A 17,462-nucleotide genomic window follows, 5' to 3' on the forward strand; every position below is an offset into this window, starting at 1 on the left:
GCTTTCATTGTGTCCCATAGATTTGGGTATGTTGTGTCTTCATTTTTATTAAGTTCTAAAAGTCTTTAATTTCTTTCTTTATTTCTTCTTGACCAAGGTATCATTGAGTAGAATATTGTTCAGTTTCCACATGTATGTGGGTTTTCTGTTGTTTTTGTTGCTATTGAAGACCACTTTTACTCCATAGTGATCTGATAGGAGGCATGGGATTAGTTCGATCTTCTAATATTTGTTGAGGTCTGTCTTGTGACCAATTATATGGTCCATTTTGGAGAAGGTACCATGAGGTGCTGAGAAAAAGGTATATTCTTTTGCTTTAGGATAGAATGTTCTATATATATCTGTTAAATCTAATTCGTCTAAAGCTTCAATTAGTTTCATTGTGTCCCTGTTCAGTTTCTCTTTTCCTGATTGATCCATTGAGGAAAGTGCAGTGTTGAAGTCACCCACAATAATTGTGTTAGGTGCAATGTATGCTTTGAGCTTTCTTAAAGTTTCTTTTGCCCTTGCCTTTGGAGCATAGATGTTCAGGATTGAGAGTTCTTCTTGTTGTATTTTTCCTTTGACCAGCAAGAAGTGTCCCTCAGAGTCTCTATTGATGACACTGGGTTGAAAGTCAATTTTATCTGATATTAGAATGGCTACTCCAGCTTGTGTCCTGAGACCATTTGCTTGTAAAGTTGTCTTCCAGCCTTTTACTCTAAGGTAGTGTTTGTCTTTGACACTGAGGTGTGTTTCCTCTATGCAGCAAAATGTAGGGCCCTGTTTACATATCCAGTTGGTTAGTGTATGTCTTTTTATTGGGGCATTGAGCCCATTGATGTTAAGAGATATTAAGGAATAATGATTATTACTTCCTGTCATTTTTGATGTTATTTTTTAAATTTGATTAGTTATCTTCTTTTGGGTTTGATGAAAGAAGGTTACTATCTTGCTTTTTCCAGGGTGAAGTTTCCCTCCTTGTATTGGTGTTTTCCTCCTATTATCCTTTGTAGGGCTGGGTTTGTGGATAGATATTGGGTAAACTTGGTTTTGTCATGGAATATCTTAGTTTCTCCATCTATGGTGATTGAGAATTTTGCTGGGTATAGTAGTTTTGGCTGGCATTTGTGTTCTCTTAGAGTCTGCCTGAGATCTGCCCAGGACCTTCTAGCTTTCATAGTCTCAGGTGAGAAGTCTGGTGTGATTCTGATAGGTCTTCCTTTATATGTTACTTGGCCTTTTTCTCTTACTGTCTTTAATATTCTTTCTTTGTTTAGAACATTTGGTATTTTGATTATTATGTGACAGGAGGTATTTCTGTTCTGGTCCAGTCTGTTTGGAGTTCTGTAGGCTTCTTGTATATTCATGGGCATCTCTCTCTTTAGGTTAGGGAAGTTTTCTTCCATAATTTTATTGAAAATATTTGTTGGCACTTTAAGTTGTAAATCTTCACTCTCATCTATGCCTATAATCCTTAGGTTTGGTCTTCTCATTGTGTCCTGGATTTCCTGGATATTTTGGGTTACAAGCTTTTTGCATTTTGCATTTTCTTTAACTGTTGAGAATATGGTTTCTATGGTATCTTCAGCATCTGAGATTCTTTCTTCTATCTCTTGATATTTGCATCTATGGCCCCTGATTTCTTCCCAAGGTTTTCTATCTCCAAAGTTGTCTCCCTTTGAGTTTTCTTAGTTGTTTTTACTTCTGATTTTAGATCCTGGATTGTTGTGCTTAGCTCCTTCACTTTCTTGTTTGTGTTTTCCTATAATTCTTTAAGAGAGTTTTGTGTTTCCTCTTTCATGACCTCAGCCTGTTGACCAAAGTTCTCCTGCATTTCTTTAAGTGATTTTTGCATTTCCTCCTTATTGGTTTTTGTATTCTCCTGAATTTCGTTCAATGATTTTTGTGTTTCCCTTGCAAGGGCTTCTAACTTTTCATCCATTTTCTCCTGAATTTCTTTAAGTATATCCTTCATGTGTTCCTGTACCAGCATCGCCACCAGTGATTTTAAATCCAAATATTGTTTTTCTGGTGTGATGGGGTATCCAGGACATGCTGTTAAAGGATAATGGGTTCAGATGCTGCCATATTGCCTTGATTTCTGTTAGTGACGTTCCTGCATTTGCCTTTTGCCATCTAGTTCTCACTGGTGTTAGTTGGTCTTGTTGTCAATGCTGGACTCACCAGTGCAAGCTGCCTCATCCCAGCTGGTCTCTGGTGCACAGCTGAACTCCTGCACTGCCTGGAGACAGGGTGCTGTGGTCTAGGCTGTTCAGATCTGGAAGCAGACACCTGAAGGCTCCTGCCCGGGGCCTGCTGGACTCACCAGAGCACACTGACTCCTCCCAGCCAGCCTCCAGAGTGTCCCTCTGTCCTCTTGCACGGCCTGGAGAAGTGGTGTTGTATCCCAGGCTGTTCTGGATCCCAAAGCAGAGATCTGAAGGCTCCCAACAGAGGCCTCAGGACTAGAACCTAAGCTCTGTGGGGCTGACCCATTGGAGCATGCTGGCTTTGTCCTCCCAGTCTGCCTCTGGGTACACACCAGGCCTCTTGCACTTCCTGGAGACTGAGTGCTATGGCCCAGGCTGTTCAGATCCCAAAGCAGACACCTGAAGGCTTCTGCCCAGGGCCTGCTGGACTCACCAGAGCACACTGACTCCTCCCAGCCGGCCTCCCTGGTGCCCCTCTGGCCTGTTGCAGGGCCTGGAGATAGATGTGGTGTTGTAGCCCAGGCTATTCTGGATCCCGAAGCGGAGATATGAAGGCTCCTGCCAGAGGCCTCGGGACTGGAACCTAAGCTCTGTGGGGCTGACCCACTGGAGCACACTGGCTGTGTCCTCCCAGTCTGCCTCCATGTGCACACCAGGCCTCTTGCACTTCCTGGCTACCGAGTGCTGTGGCCCAGGCTCTTGTGCTTTGTTGTTTCTATTTCCATTTTTAGATTCTGGGTGGTTTTGTTCAATTCCTTACCTCTTTGGTTGTGCTTTCATATAATTCTTTAAGGGATTTTTTTTGTGTTTTCTTTTGCTGGCTTCTACCTGTATACCCATGTTCTCCCATATTTCTTTAAGGTATTTATTTATGTTCTTTTTAATGTACTCAATCAGCATTATGAGATGTGATTTTTAAATCAGAGTCTTGCTTTTCTGGTATGTTGTGGTATCTAGGACTCTCTGTGGTGTGAGAACTGGGATCTGTTGTTGTCAAGTAGCCTTGATTTCTGTTGCTTATGCTCTTGCCCTTGCCTTTCACATCTGGTTATCTCTGGTGTTAGTGGTCTTGCTGTCTCTGACTGTGGCTTATCCCTCCTGCAAGTCTGTGTAAGTACTCCTGGGAGACCAGTTCTCTCTGGGAAGAATTTAGGTATGAAAGACTGTTGTGCAGGGTCAGCTCTGGGGTGCAGACAGAAATCATAAGGTTCCTGTTCCCAACTGTTCCTTGGTTCCTGTGAACTGATGGCTTTGGGAGGGTTCCTTTTGGGCCATGAATCTGAACCTAAATAGTAGTAATACCTGTGATCATAGGTTTGTCAGTTCTCCTGGGAGACCAGCTTTCTCACTGCTCTATTTTGGTATGGATTCCCGTAGTAGAGTATCAGCTCAGCTGGCATAGACAGAAACTGGAAGGCTCATTTCCCAGGCTTCTCCTAGGTTCCCCTGTCGTGAGGGTTCTGGGTGGGTCACTGTGAGCAGCAGTGGTGGCTTTCCCTGCACTCAAGGATTGTTGGTACTCTTACTAGGATAGCTCTCTCCCTGTGCTATTTGGGTATGGATCCCTGTGGCAGAGGATCCACTCCTTAACATCTATTTTTAAATTGGTGTACAATGTAATGTTTTACTCTGCCATGTGCGTTATATATGTACTTTGTTATTCACACTACTATGACCTTTCTTCTGCTTCCTCTCTGGTCTTTACAATCAGCCTTTATGTACACTCATGTTTTATATATGAAAATTTGAAAATCTGCATTATATTTGAGAAAAATGTCTCTAAATCTTACTTCTTTTGCTTAACATAATTATCCACAATTGTATCTATTTCCCTGTACATATTATTCTTTTATTCATATTTATGGCTAAATAAAATTCCACTATAAAAATTTTACCAGAATTTTTTAACCTATTGTTTACTAGGCTCATTTAGGCTGATTCCATATCTTGGATGTTGTAAATTGTGTCACAACAAACATGATTTTACAGAACCTTCCAATAGCCATTCTTAAAGAAATGGATAATACAGACTTAAAAAGAATTTTTCAAGACACTAAATAGGTAAGCCAACGCAAAAATTTAAAACCTTCTGGACCTTTACTTTCTTAGTTCAAATTTCATATCCAAGCTATATAAATTAAATAATGAGGTACTGGCATAAAGATACATACAGTGCATAAAAGGAACATGAGATATTAAATGGTACATATATGGACAAGCAAATCAATCAGAAAACAAGACCCTCTTTGGAGGAATGATATCTCTATAATAAATAGCATTGCACCAATGTAATAGCAACATTAAAATGAAAAAAGTATTAGTTCTATGTTACATAAAATGCAAACTTAACTAAATATGTTAATAAGAAAAATGATTGTACTCTTAAATTATTTTTTCAAAGCTTTGGTTTGGTGATTAATTCTTACATTTGGCACTGAGTGCATGAAAAATTAATAAAAATGAGGGTGAACAGGACATTATCAAGAAAACACTTTATAAAACAAAATGTATATAGTAGGGTTCAATCACATGTGTGTATATGTGCATCAATTATAAAGACATTTCAAGGAAGGAGAGGTGAGTGACACACCAGACAGCTGAACTGACCCAATACCTAGATTTTGTCTCCCCAAGACTCATTCTACCTCCACTTCCCTGCTAGCTCCATATCTGCCCCATTGGCTGGCTCCTACCACCAACTGTGGCAGTCTTCAGCTGCTCAGAGTCCCTGATACATCAAAGAAAAAGCAAATATCCTGAAGTCAAGCCCCCAACTTGGTTCAGAGTTCAAACAAGCCAAAAGACATCCAGGCCATAAAGCCCAGAAGCTGAGGAGGAAACAGAAATCAAGCAACAAAACACAAACCCAGCAAAGACAAACTCAGAAATGAGCACCTAGACCTATAATCAACCCAAACTCAGATGTCTGAATACCAGTGTAAGAACACAGCTATAGCCAGGGCAATAGGGCACCACCACAGACAGCTTTTCTGATTCAGCAAGACTAGAACATTTGGAGCACAAGAAAATGACCTTAAAACCAACTTTATGAAGATGATAGAGGTTTGTAAAGAAGAAATGAAGAAAATCACATAAATAAATTGAAGAAGAAAGAACCAAACAATTGGAAGAAACAATACATTTCTCAACTAATGTCAAGAAAGCTAACAAACAGGTGAGAGTGAGAGAAACTTTTCAAGACCTGGAAATTGAAATCAAAGCAATAAAGAAAGCACAAACTTCTCAACAGAAGGCTCTTCCTGGGCAGATGTCTTGCAGACACTAAGAGATCACTCAGGCCAGAATAATATACTAGTAAAATTTTCAATCACCATAGAAGACAACAAGTTATTCCATGACAAAATCAAATTTAAACAAAGTCTGTCTACTATTACAGCCCTATAAAACATAGAAGAAAAACTCAAACCTAAAGAGATTGAATAATCTCCCACAAAACAAATAAGACACAGAAATAAATAATTCTAGACCATCAAAACCCAATGAAGAAACACACACACACACACACACACACACACACACAAACCCACACAGTATCACTATTAATATCAAAATTACAGGAATTAATAATCAATGGTCATTAATATCTCTTGACATCAATGGATTCAGTTAACCAATATAAAGACAGACAAACAGAATGGTTGTGAAAACAGGAGCCATCATGAAACACACTTGAACATCAAAGGTAGAAATTACATAAGATAAAAATGCTGGAAAAAGTTTTTCCAAGCAAACAGATCCCAGATGTAAACTGTAATAGCCATTCTAAGATCTAACAACATAGACTTTCAATTGAATTTAATCAAAAGATATGAGGAAGTACACTTCATGATCATCAAAAGAAAAATTCATCAAAATGACATTTCAATTCTAAGTATCTATGCATAGAATGCAAGAGCATCTGTATTTGTTGACAAAACATTAGTAAAGCTTAAGTCACATATCAAACCCCACACATTAATAATGGACATGGAGTACTATTCAGCCATTAGAAACAATGAATTAATGAAATTCTTAGGCAAATGGATGGAGCTGGAGAACATCATACTATGTGAGGTAACCCAGTCTCAAAAGATCAATCATGGTATGCACTCACTGATAAGTGGATATTAACTTAGAAAACTGGAATACCCAAAACATAATCCACACATCAAAAGAGCTACAAGAAGAACAGAGGAGTGGCCCCTGGTTCTGGAAAGACTCAGTGTAGCAGTACAAGACAAAACCAGAACAGAGAAGTGGGAAGGGATGGATGGGAGAACAGGGGAAGGGAAGGGGGCTTATGTGACTTTTGGGGAGTGGGGGACCAGAAAAGGGGAAATCATTTGAAATGTAAATAAAAAAATCAAATAAAATAAAAAAATAAAAAGATTTTCCTTTTTTCTCCCTAAAATAATAATAATAATAATAATAATAATAATAATAAACGACTTAAACACCTCATTCACAGCAAAGGACAGATCATCCAGACAGAACTAAACAGAGAATAACAGAAGTAACAGATGTCATAACCAAATGGCCCTAATAGATATCTATAGAACATTTTATCCAAATAAAAAAGATTATACCTTCTTCTCAGGACCTCACCTTCTCCAAAATTAAATATAGATTGTGTCATAAAGAATGACTCGATATAAGAAAACTGAAACAACACTCTGTATCTTTTCATATCAGCATGGATTAAACTGTACTTCAGTAACAACAGAAACAACAGATAGCCTTTAAACTCACAGAAACTAAACAAGCTCTGAATCAGTAATCATTGGGACAAGAAAAGTAAGAAAGATAAGAAAGATAAGAAGAGAGAGAGAGAGAGAGAGAGAGAAGAGGAAGACAGGAAGGAAGGAAGGAAGCTAGTTAGTTAAAGGCCTTTTAGAATTCAATAAAAATGAATGCAAAATTATGGAAAACAATGAAAGCAATGTTAAGAGGAAAATTCATAGCACTGAGTGCATTCATAAAGAAACTAGTATGATCTTACACTAGTGAATTAAAAGTACACCTATTAGCTCTGGAATATAAAGAAGCAAACACACTGAAAAGGAATAGATGGCAGAAAATAATCAAACTCCTGAGTGTATCAATAAAATAGAAACAAAGAGAACATTAAAAATAATCAATGAAAACAAGAGTTGGTTCTAGAGAAAATCAAGAAGATAGACAAACCCGTAGCCAAACCAACAGAAAGGCAGAGAGGTAATATTTAAAATAACAAACTCAGAAATGAAATGGGAGATATAACAACAGATACCAAGGAAATCCAAAGAATCATTAGGTATTGCTTCAAAAACCTATATTCCACATAGCTGGAAAATCTAAAAGAAATGAACAGTTTTCTTGATAGATAGTGCTTATAAGAGATGAGTTAAACAATCTAAATAGACCTATATTCCCTAAAGCAAAAGAAGTAATGAAAATATCTCAACAACATCATCATCATCAACAACAACAACAAAAAGTCCAAAGCTAGCTGGTTTTAGCATAGAATTTTAATAGACTTATTATTCCACAAAATAGAACCAGGAGGACCATTGCCAAATTTAATTTATGAAACCATATTCACTTTGACACCTAAACCAGACCAAAGCTCAACAAAGGAGAATTATTTCAGATCAATTTCCCTTCTGAACATTGATACAAAAACACTTATTATTCTCAAATCTAATCTAAGAACACATCAAAAAATCATCCATCATAATCCGGTAGGCTACATCCGAGAAATGCAGAGATGATTCAACATAGGAAAATCCATCAATGTAATCCACCATATAAACAAACTGAAAGAAAGAAACCACAAGATTATTTCATTAGATGCTGAAAAAGCCTTTGACAAAAAAACCAACCAACCAAACAAAAAACAACAAAAACATATGTTCATGATAAAAGTCTTGGAGAGATCAGGAATACAAGGCACATATCTAAACATAATAAAAGCAACATATAACAATTTAAATCAAATTACAGTCAATATCAAATTAAATGAAAAGAAATTTAAAGCAATTCCACTAAAATCAGTGACAAGATAAGGCTATCAACTTTCTCCATATTTATTTACTATAGCACTTGAAATTTTAGAGCAATAAGAAAACTAAACAAAATCAAAGGGAACCCTATTAAAATGGGTTATAGAGCTAAACAAAGATTTCTCAGCTGAGGAATACCGAATGGCTGAGAAGCACCTAAGGAAATATTCAACATCCTTAATCATCAGGAAAATGCAAATCAAAACAACCTTGAGATTCCACCTTATACCACTCAGAAACTCAGGTGACAGCAAATGATGGCCAGGATGTGGAGAAAGAGGAACGCTCCTCCATTGCTGGTGGGATTTCAAGCTGGTAAATCCACTCTAGAAATCAGTTTGGCAGTACATCAGAAAACTGGATTTGGTATTACCAGAAGACCCAGTAGTACCACTCCTGGGCATATATAAAGAAGATGCTCCAACATGAGATAAGGACACATGCTTCACTATGTTCATAGCAGCCTTATTTATAATAGCCAGAAGCTGGAAAGAACCCAGATGTCTTCCAATGGAGGAATGGATACAGAAAATGTGATACATTTCCACAATGGAATACTACTCAGCTATTAAAAACAATGAATTCATGAAATTCCTAGGCAAATGGATGGAACTAGTAAATATAATCCTGAGTGAGGTAACCCAACCACAAAACAAAACAAAACAAACAAATAGTATGCACTCATTGAAAAGTGTATATTAGCCTAGAAGTTTGGAATATCCAAGATACAATTCACAGACTAAAGAGCTCAAGAAGAAGGAAGACCAAAGTAATGGATACTTTGGTCCTTCTTAGAAGCGGGAACAAAATACTCATGGAAGGAGATACTGAGACAAAGTGTAAGGCAGAGACTGAAAGAAAGATCATTCAGAAACTGTTCCACCTGGGTATCTATCTCATATTCAGTTATCAAACCCAGATACTATTGTGGATGCAAACAAGGGCTTGCTGACAGGAGCTTGATATAGCTTACTCCTGAAAGGCTCTACCTGTGCGTGATAAATACAGAGGGGATGCTCTCAACCAACCATTGGACTGAACACAGAGTCCCTAATAGAAGAACTAGAGAAAGGACCCAAGGAGCTGAAGGAGCTTGCAGCCCCATAGGAGGAACAACAATATGAACCAACCAGTATCCCCAGAGCTCCCAGGGACTAAAGTACTAACCAAAGAGTACACATGGAGGGACCAATGTCTCCAGATGCATATGTAGCAGCAGATGGCCTTGTTGGACATCAAAGGCAGGAGAGGTCTTTGGTTCTGAGAAGGCTTGATGCCCCAGTATAGGGGAATACCAGGACAGGGAAGCAGGAGAGGGTGGGTTGGTGAGTAGAAAGAGGGGAGATGGGATATGGTGTTTTCAGAGTGGAAATCAGGAAAGGGTATAACATTTGAAATGTAAAGAAAGGAATACTGGAGACAAAGTATGGAGCATAGACTGAATGAAAGGCCACCCAACGACTGCCCTATCTGTTTCATCCTATAAATAGTCAGCAACCCTGATAATATTATGGGCGACAAGAAGTTCATGCCAAAAGGAGCCAGTTATGGTTGTCTCAGGAGGGGCACTGCCAGAGCCTTACACATACAGAGGCAGATGCTAGCAGCCAACCATTAGACTGGGCACGGGGTCCCCAATGGAGGAGTTGGAGGGCAGACTGGAGGAGCTGAACGGGTTTACAGCTCCATGGGAAGAACAAAAAGGTTGGCCACCCAGATGCCCCATGACTCCCAGGGACTAAACCATCAATCAAGGGGTACACAAGGTTGCAGCCAAAAATGTGTCAGAGTAATGTCTTGTTGGTCCCATGAAGGCTCAATAGATGCCTCAACAAAAGGAAATCAGTAGGTCAGGTTTAGGGGCATATTCTTGGAGGCAGGAGGTGGGAGGAGGGGTTGAGGGTTTTTGACGAGGGGAGTAAATAGGGAAGGGTTTTAGCATTTGAAATGTAAATGAAGATTATATTCAATAAAAATAAATAAAAAAGAATAAATATAATAAAAAATCTATCAAAAAGAAAGAAAGAAAGAAAGAAAGAAAGAAAGAAAGAAAGAAAGAAAGAAAGAAAGAAAGAAAGAAAGAAAATCAAGGAGATACATATTGGAAATGAGAAAGTCAAAACAGTGCTATTTGTAGAATATATGATAGTTTGCATATGACCCCTGTAAACCATACAAGGGTATGCCTACTGTGGATAAACCCCTCCAGCAAAGTGACTGGATATAAATTTAGCTCAAAAACAAAACAAACAATAAGCAAATAAACAAACAACAAAAGAAAATACAAAAGCAACATCACCCACAAAATTAGTAGCCCTCCTATAAAGAAATAAATGGGTTGAGAAAGAAGAACTTCAAGCATTCATAGAAAGAAATCAAAGAGTTCCTATCCTCATGGATCAGTAGGATTAGCATAATAAAAATGGATATCTTACAAAAAGTGGGTTACACAAATTCCATGCAATTCCCATCAAAATTCCAACATCATTCTTACAGAAATTTAAATATGATATGGAAAAAACAAAAGGTACAGGATAGTTAAAATAATCCCTTACAATAAAAAACTGTCAGAGGTATCACAATCCCTGATTTCAAACTGTACCACAGAGAAACAGTAATAAAAACAACATGGTATTTTCATAAAAGCAGACAGATTCAGGTTGATTGATGGAATGGAATCAAAGATCCAGACATAAATCTGCTCATCTATGGACATTTAAACTTGATTTTTTATAAAGCAAGAAAACTTTAATATTAAAAAGGAAGTATCTTCAACAAATACTGAAGGTCTAAATGGATGTGAGCATGTAGGAGAATGCAAATAGATCCATATCAATCACCCTTCACAAAACTTAAGTCCAAGTAGATCAAAGACCTCAACATAACTGGATACACTGAATCTGATAAGAGAAAGATTAAAGAATACCCTTGAATGCATTAACACAGGACACAATTCTCAGAATAGAATATGAATAGCTCAGGTACTAAGATCAACATCTAATAAGTGGGACCTCACGAAACTGAAAAGCTTCTATAAGGCAAAGGACACTGTTAAAATGACAAAATGGCAGCCTAAGGAAATTGAAAAGATCTTCACCAGCTCTACATCTGATAGAGGACTCATTTCTAAAATATATAAACAACTAAAATAACCAAGTATGAACATAACGAATAATCTAATTTAAAAATGAGGTTCAAACCTAAACAGAGAATTTTTAGTAGAGGAATCCCAAATGGCTGAGACACACTTAAAGAAATGTTCAGCATTCTTAGGCATCATGGAAATGCAAATCAAAATGATCCTGAGATTCTATATTATGTCTGTCAAAACAGCTAAGATCTAATGCACAAGTCACAGTTCACTGAAGAGGATGTAAATCAAGGGAACATTCCTCCATCGCTGGTAATCAATATGGTGATTTCTCATCAAATTGGAAATTGATTCCTCAAGATCCAGATATACCACCCCTGGGCATATACCCAAAGGATGCTCTACCATACCACCTGGACACTTGCTCAGCTACATTCATAGCAGCTTAATTCATAATAGCCTGAAATTGTAAACAACCTAGATGTTCCTAAACTACAGAATGGGAAAGAAAATGTAGTACATTTACACAATGGAGTAATACTCAGTTATTAAAAAAATTAACATCCCAAAATTTGCAGGAAAATGGATAGAACTAGAAACGATCATACTGAGAGGTAAGCAAGACCCCTCCCCCAAAAAACCAAACATGATATATACACAATTTTACATGGAGATTAGTCTTAAAGTAAAGAATGAACATGGTATAATTCTCAAACCCACAAAAGCTAAATAAAAGGTAGGCCTCAAGGGGAGGACACATGAATCTCATTGAGAAGAGGAAACACAATGTACATCAACAATAGATGGGGAGAGGGGACTGGACGCACGTGGGGATGGGAAAAGGAGGGATCAGGTGTGGGGACAAAGAAGGGAGAGCATACAGGAAGAGACAACTGGAATCAAAGGGCTTCTCTGAGATGAGCTAGAAGGGCATTAAAACTCCCCAAAATCAATATGGGTGACCCTACTATTCCTAGTAATGGGGGATATGGAGCCTGAACCAGCCCTCTCCTGCAATCAAACAACACTTCCAGTGGAGGGATTAGGATACCAATTCAGCTACAAAAGCTTAAACCCACAATTTTTCCTACCTATAAGATGCACTAGGATAAAAGTGGTGCAGAAATTCTCTGAGTGGTCAACCAATGACTGGCCCAAATTTGAGACCCATGCCATGGCAGGGACCCAATCACTGACACTGCCTGAAGGACCAGAGTTTAGAGGATGGAGAGCCCAGGAACCCACAACAAAACCAAACACAAATGTAAATAAGTAAGTAAATCCACCAGTCAATCAATCAATCAATAAATGAATGAATGTCAGTAAAATGATTACTAATGGCATTCTGCTATACTCATAGATTTGCATCTAGCCCAACTGTTTTCAGAGAGGCTTCATCCAGCACATAATGCAAACCAAACAGAAACCCACAACCAAACATTAGGGACTTGAAGAATCCTATGGAAGGTGTTGAGGAAGTATTATAGAAGAAAGAAGAGTGAAGGACTCCATAAGAAAACCTACAGAATCAACCAATTTCAGCCCATAGGGGCTCACAGAGACTGCTAACTGCTAACCTAGGTGCCTGTATGGGACTGACCTAGGCCCTTAGCACATGTGCAACAGTTACATAGCTTGATCATTTTGCAGAACTCATAACAGTGGGAGGAGGGACTGTCTCTGACTCTGCTGCCTGTCCTTGGGAGCCTTCCCTCTGCTAGGTGGGCTTATCTAGCCTTAACAGTAGAGGAGGTGCTTAGCTTTACTGCAACTTGAGCAGTGGCTGGATGCTAACCATCTGAACACAAAAGGAGGAAAAGGAGATGGGGTGATGCTGCTGGAAGGAATAGAAGGAGAAAAGGGGAGCAAGAAAATGTGGTCAGAATATACAAAAAATAAACCTAAAAAAAACAAAACAAAAGAATTACAAGGCAGGAAAAAATTTTGAGTGCAACACATGGCAGAAAGACAAGCACAGTAGACAGAATCGACTGATAGAGAAAAGCTTCTGTTATCATTAGGAGACATAATGAGAGAGGGGAGACAGAGAAACAGAGACAGAGAGACAGAGAGAGACAGAGAGGAAGAAGGAGGAGGAGGAAGAGGAGGAGAGGAAAGCAGAGGAGAGGAGAGGAGGGAAGGAAAGGGAAGGAAAAGGAAGGGAAGGGAAGAGAAGAGAAGGGAAGGGAAGGGGAGGAGAGGAGAGAAGAGGAGAGGGGATGGGAGGGGTGGCGAGGGGAGGGAAGAGGAGGGGAGAGGAGAGGAGAGGAGAGGAGAGGATGCAAAGAGCAGGAGACATTCAGGAGACCAGTACAGAAGACAGTGGTCTATGAGTGTAATAGCTCACCGGGAGTCATTTATTACTGTTTCTCATTAGAACAGTAGTATTTAGCCTTACCCTAGGTCTCGGAACTATCTAGTCTCAAGCTCTTGATCATCCAAGCAATGTCAGGCATGGCTTCCATCTCAGGGAGTGAATGCTAAGTCATGTCAGATATCTGTTGGCTACTTCTACCATCTTTGTGTCACAGTAGTATATTCATATGTCACAGACTGGACACCATTATATATCCAAGGTTTTGTAGCTAGGTTAGTGTTTATGTTTCATTCTTGGAAATATGCAGTTTTCTAGAGGCAACTAGATGCCCAAGAGACAAACAATACCAGCTTTGGCTTTCTCACATCTCGCACTGCACTTTTCCAATTTTGGAGAGGGGGATGCCCACAGTTGAAATCTCCATGTTTTCTCTCTCCAGCTCCCATGCCCAGAGTTTGGGGGCAGTGTAGACTTGCACAAACAATACAGATCTAAACAGGTATTCTCAACAGTATAAGCTCCTTTAAGGAAATGAAATTAGAGAAAAATTCAACATCCTTAGCCATCAGGAAAATGCAGATAAAATTATTCCGAGTTTCCTTCCATCTTATGGCAAAATGGGTAAAATCAAAACACAAGTGATAGCTTGTGGTAACAAGTATGTTGAACATCCATGGATGGAACACTTTTCCATTGCTGGTGGAAGTACAGATTTGTACAGCTACTTTGGAAGTCAACACATTGGCTTCTCAGAAGGAAAAAGCAACATACTAAAAAGTCACTTGCTAAACTATGTTCATACAAACTTTACTGGTAATAGCTACAAACAACCTAATGTCCTTCAACTGAAGAATGGATTATGAAAATATTTGACATTTGTACAATGGTATATTATATAGCAGTTAAATCAACATCTTGGTCCATCCAGGCAAATGGAAGGAATAAGAAGACAAATATAATTTGAACTCTCTTATATGTGGAAATTACCTTTAAAGTAAAGAATAACTATGCAACAATCCAGACACCCAGAGAAGATAAGAAATAAGGAGGGCTCAAGATGAAGATGGTTGCATCTCACTGTGAATGGGACTTAGGATAGACATCTTGGGTGTATTGGGGGCATGTAGTTATATGAGGGGTCTAAGTAAAAGGTAGGGATGGGAAAAGGAGGAATCAGATGGAGGAGTAAAATAAAAGAGAGTACTGGGAAAATTAATTAGAATTGGGAGTTATATATGGGACAAGCTAGAAATCTAGTGCAATGGAGGCTGTTAAGAAACTATGAGGGTGACCACAGCTAAGATTCCTAGTAGCTGGGGATATCGAACAATCTCCTGTAAGCAGCAAGACTTCCAGTGGACAGATTAGACTACCAGGCCTCCTAATAATCATTTCACCTACATTTCATACAGTCTGAAAAATATGTTGTAGTAAAGGTGGCACAGAAATTGTGAAAGTGGCTAAGCAATGCCTTGACCCACTTGATACCCATGCCATGAAAGGGGGTCCACACCTGGCAATGCATGGAATACCAAGAACTAGAGCCTGGACAGCCCACAGACACAGATGGACACAGAGACAGGAGAGAACCAAGGGGTAAAGGATATCACAAGTAAAAAAATAAATAAATAAATCAGACAACCTGAGCCCAAGGGATCAGGCATTGAATTACCAAATTGGAAGCCTGCATGGGAACCAGGGGACTTACATGGGACTGACCTAGGCCTTCACACCTGTGCAACAGTTGTGTAGTTTCATCTTGTAAACTCTTAACTCTTAGTGGCAGCAGGGGCTGTCTCATACTCTGTTGCCTGTCCATGGGATACTCTCCCCTCACTGGGATGTACCTTTTAGCCTTAAAAGAAGAGGAGGGGCCTAGTCTTACTGCAAAGAAAAAAAAAAGTCATGGCTGGTAAATATACATGGGAATTGTGTTATGTTCTAAAGATGAATGGAGGAGGATCTACTGGATGGTAGGGATGGAACTGGTGGAGAGTGACCGAAAGAGAGAGAGAGAGAGAGAAAGAGAGAGACAGAGACAGAGAGAGACAGATAGAGACAGAGAGAGAGAGAGACAGAGAGAGACAGATAGAGACAGATAGAGAGACAGAGACACAGAGAGAGAGACAGAGAGAGACAGAGAAACAGAGAGACAGAGACAGAGACACAGAGAGAGAGACACAGAGACACAGAGAGAGACAGAGACAGAGAGACAGAGAAACAGAGAGACAGAGACAGAGAGACAGAAGGAGATACAGAGACAGAAAGAGACAGAGACAGAGAGACAGAGGGAGAGACAGAGACAGAGACAGAAAGAGACAGAGACAGAGAGACAGAGGGAAAGACAGAGACAGAAAGAGACAGACAGAGACAGAAAGAGAGTTAGGAGAGAGAGATACAGAGACACACAGTGAGAAACAGCAACACACATAGTCACACAAACACATATGGAGAAAGACACACACATACACACACACACACAGAGAGAGGGAGAGAGAGAGAGACAGAGAGAATGAAACAGAGAATGCATTAAAGAACACAAAAGTCTGGTGTTTTTTCCATGGCTGTGATTTGTAAGGATCTTTAAGAACTTTCCCTCCCCTCTCTTAGGGTTGGTCAGCTTTGACAAATACAAAATGGGTGATTGGCCTATAGCTTTGGCATAAACATATCCTGATCAGGAGTTGAACTTTTTCATGCTCAAGAGTGGAAGGAAATTGGGAAATTTGAGTAGCTACTGATGGAGAAAAGAATTCACCAGTGCTTTGTTTTGAACTAAGATGCTTTATGTAGATCAAGACTATGACGAATCCAGCCCTCTTGGTAGGCCATCATTTTTATTAACTATATGACTGCTCTCATGACCTTTTAGCCTTACAGACAATGTATTTAACTCCTAGTCTCTGTAGGTCAATGGGAAACTTTAGTTTTCCACTGCTTCTTTATCACAATTTCATTTACACAAACAAGTATTGTGGTGCCCCTGTAGGGCAGCTATGGGAGTTTTGTGTCTTCAGATCTCAGTGACATGGTCAGGATCCTAGATGCTTGGGACATGAAGATTCTTCTACTCCAAGGCTGTTCATTGTCTTGATATTTTCAAAATTATCAAGTGGATGTGGCCTCTTCAAAGGTGTATCCTCTGAATTTAAATGTCACTGTTCCCATTACCAATAGATTAATTCCCCACCTTGTTCTAGACACAAAGCCACCAAGGTTCCAAGAGTTTATCCATTGTCATTTATTTTATCAGTTAGAGGATGCAGCTCAGGACTGTGTCTGTGGGAAGTCAGGTTTTAGGATTTCTGGCTTTTGACATTATCAGTAAAAGGTAATTTCAGTCTGTAAAGGCACACACAAAGACCAAGCAACACACATAGTTACATACCCACAGAGGCCTGCCTACATGTATGTAAGCATAAATGCATGCTCATAGACTTGTAAGCACTCCCATGAACTTACAAGCATGCACATGTACAAATGCACATAAAATATGTAAGAATGTTCTCGGCACATGCTTTTGAATGTTTTTGTAGGAACTAGTGTGCACATGCATGTGCAAATGACAGAGCTCCTACAAAAGTTGTGGCAATGGAAAAGAATGAAACTGTGAAAATATTACATAGAAAAGTAAAAGAGCAATGAAAAAAATCTACACTTCATTTGGGCTAGGGAGGCAAGATAGTAATTAACTAGACAACTGGCCCCAATTCTGGATTACCAGGGTATTCTGAGCACATGCACCGGACAGGGACTCCTCCAATAAAGGCTTGCTAAACAGCGACCCCCTGCACTCTGTGTGAAGGAGAGAGTAGACCCTG

The sequence above is a fragment of the Apodemus sylvaticus genome, chromosome 8, assembly GCF_947179515.1.
Source record: "Apodemus sylvaticus chromosome 8, mApoSyl1.1, whole genome shotgun sequence".
In the NCBI taxonomy this organism is placed as follows: domain Eukaryota; kingdom Metazoa; phylum Chordata; class Mammalia; order Rodentia; family Muridae; genus Apodemus; species Apodemus sylvaticus.